The sequence below is a fragment of the Camellia sinensis genome, chromosome 11, assembly GCF_055761805.1.
Source record: "Camellia sinensis isolate YWXY chromosome 11, ASM5576180v1, whole genome shotgun sequence".
Taxonomy (NCBI): Eukaryota; Viridiplantae; Streptophyta; class Magnoliopsida; order Ericales; family Theaceae; genus Camellia; species Camellia sinensis.
In genome coordinates, this window is record NC_138971.1 from 123,225,166 (window position 1) to 123,228,160 (window position 2,995).

Here is a 2,995-nt window from a genome sequence, read left to right on the forward strand (position 1 = left end):
AGAATTGTCGGCAGCGGTCTGTGGAAAGACTGATGAACTTGTTGAGTGCGGTGGCTATCCCCATTAACTTCTGAACCTCCTTGTAACGACCCAATCTTGGCAAGGCAAAACCCCGCCAAGAGGGTGCACCTCAAACGCTATAGCACCTTTACACCACAATTCCTGTATAATCCTTACATCACATCACCACAACACCAAAAGTGCATAAGACCTTTCAATAACATGCATGAGATGATCTAATCAAAGACAAAAAGTATTATCATGCTACAAGATAGTTCCCAAGCATTTCCTCCCCCAAAATAATACATACTATTCACGAATCCATCAATACATCTAACTTCATGAGCAATTATTTACAATCAACCTCCTTCATAAAAAAAAAAGAAGAAGGTAAACTTACATCCTAGAATGACCCTAAGCAAAACCTCAACTACAAGATGCCCACCTTTGATCCTTCAAAAAAAATTATAGTCTTCCAAGTTGAGGCGAGCCACACAAAAGTCTATGAATCTGAAAAAAAAAATTATTTAAAAAGAATGAGCTAAAGCTCAATGAGTATACCAATATCATGGAGTTATAAAACTTTCTCCTTCCAATTGGGTTCAAAATAAAGATAATAAACATAAGAGCTTAATTGGACTGAAATTTATACAAAATAAAAGTAAAAAAGATGAAATATAATTTTCATAAAACGTTATCAAGATTTTTCCAAGGAATCTCATAAGGCAGAAAAAAGAAATACATTTGAATAATGAAAGTAAACAAAAATACAACTTTTCAATACATTAAGATCTCATGTCCATCATACGAACCACTACATAGCCTTAGGGTCGCGTTACCTCGCGACTTAGGTGGTGACGGTACCGTTACCCAAAACATAACCATAGGAACATAACTCATGTCATCGTAGCACTTCAATTCTTGTTTCAATGTTTCGGTCCCTGGGACCCCTTATACATACAACGACCCTTATGGTCCTTAAAACATTTCGGTCCCCAGGACCCCAAAGCATTTTGGCCCTTGTGGCCCCGATGGCTATATTCGGTTATATGATCAATAAAATAAATACCCTCAAATAGCGTTTCATTGTCATTCAATCATCATCATCATAAAATTTGAAGGACTCAAGTTAAATAAATTCTCATAAAAATTAGTGCTTCATTATACAAATGAAATCATATATTTATTTAAACTCAACCATTGGCCTCAATAGATTTATAGATTTATAGATTTTTCTTTTTATACATATATCATGATGAAATGTATCATTCGCTTCCTTTAATTCAAAATTATCTTCAAACTTTGTAATAAAGATAGAGGTAAGGTAATTTCCATGGTAAGTATACTCACCTCCAAAAATAGCAAAAGTGCAGATTGAGACTCTACAAATTAATTCCCAAGAGGTGTAGAGACGCATTCCTCCAATCCTAACAATTAATAAATAGGACCTAAAATTAGGAAAAAGCTTTCAATGAAAATTACAACATCTACAAAAATGATCCTAAATAAATTATGCTAAGGAATGACAAGCTAAAGAACTCCTCCAACTTCAAGTCACCCAAACAAATAACTTATCCAATCTCCACAACACCCATCCTTTGCACATCTTTGAGTTAGTAACTTTTTAAATATCCAATCAATTTATATGCACAATACCACCAGCAATTAATTACAAAAGTCAAAAATCAACATTTTTTTATAAACTCAACAACTTAAGTAAAATCTCTTCAATCATTTATAAAATTCCTCCATAGAACATAGAGATACCCAATCCACCATTTATCAAATCAATTTCAACATATAAATTTCCTAACACCAAAACCCCCAATTTTTACATCACATTCAAACCCTAGATTAACCCAAAATCTTAATCTCCAAAACAACCATCAAATTGATCATTTTTCAACATGTAAAACATTCATAGAAACTAATTGAGAGTATAAAATTCAACAATCAAACCCCAAATCATAATAGATCTAAACTACAAAAAATTTCATCATCTCTAACTCAAAATGTGTAAAACTTTAAACTAAACTTTTAGAGAAAGATTCTTACCAATTACAAGCCTCTAATCCATCAAGAAAATAAACCCCATGCTTTGATTCTTCAAAAGATTAAGAAAAATCTAGAGTTGGTACTTCTATTGTGCTATTTTCGGATGGATTTAAGGAGTGGTAGACCGGACCCTTTTTCCGGCGAGATAAGGTGGCCGGCGGTGGTGGAGATGGTGGGTTAAGGTGGTGGTGTAAGGGTGGATCAAGAGTGTGGTGTTTGGCCACCAAGAAGGTAAAGGAAAAAAAATGAGAGAGAATGTAGAGAGAAGTTAGAGAAGGATGAATGAAGACAATGAAGAAGAAAAAAAATCTGCACTTCTCTTTTTTTTCTTTTTTTATTTTTGTGTTAAAATAGGGTGTTTGGTCACACCTACTATCAAGTTTGGAGTTGGGTTTAGATATCCTAAATGGAGTTTAACATAGGAGTGTGTTTGGCTCTAGATGAAATGCTGGGAATATAATACTCCTTAACCGATCGAGGGGAGCCGAGTTCCAAGATTGCTGTGATTTACCTTGGGTTGGCTTCGATTCCTCGGTGGTTGACTATGTAACCCAAGAATTTGCCAGAGCCGATCCCGAATGCACATTTGGAAGCGTTCAGCTTCATTCTATATTTGCGTAGAATGCCGAATGTCTCTTCCAGATCGGCTATATGATTTTGCTCTTCCTTGGATTTGACCACCATATCGTCAATGTACACTTCCATAGTGTGGCCGAGTTGCTCCTTGAACATGGTGGTGACTAGTCTCTGGTATGTTGCCCCTGCATTCTTCAGCCCAAAAGGCATAACCTTATAGCAATAGGTTCCTCTTGGGGTGAGGAATGCAGTTTTGTCTTGGTCCTCCGGATGCATGACAATTTGATGGTAGCCTCTGTAGGCACCGAGGAAACTCATACGTTGATGACGTGCCGTAGCATCTACAAGTTGGTCTATTCTGGGG

The 2,995-nt window shown here is 36.0% G+C and overlaps 1 long non-coding RNA gene across 1 annotated transcript; it reads right to left on the bottom strand.

Annotated features, from left to right (window-relative positions):
* Positions 1-269: 269 nt before the first annotated feature.
* On the bottom strand, positions 270-2,445 carry LOC145803234 (uncharacterized). The gene is made up of 3 exons (XR_014345360.1): positions 2,056-2,445; positions 1,351-1,427; positions 270-510 (listed from the first exon to the last, which is right to left on the bottom strand). It is a non-coding gene; the product is annotated as an uncharacterized LOC145803234 (long non-coding RNA).
* Between the last annotated feature and the right edge of the window lie 550 nt (positions 2,446-2,995).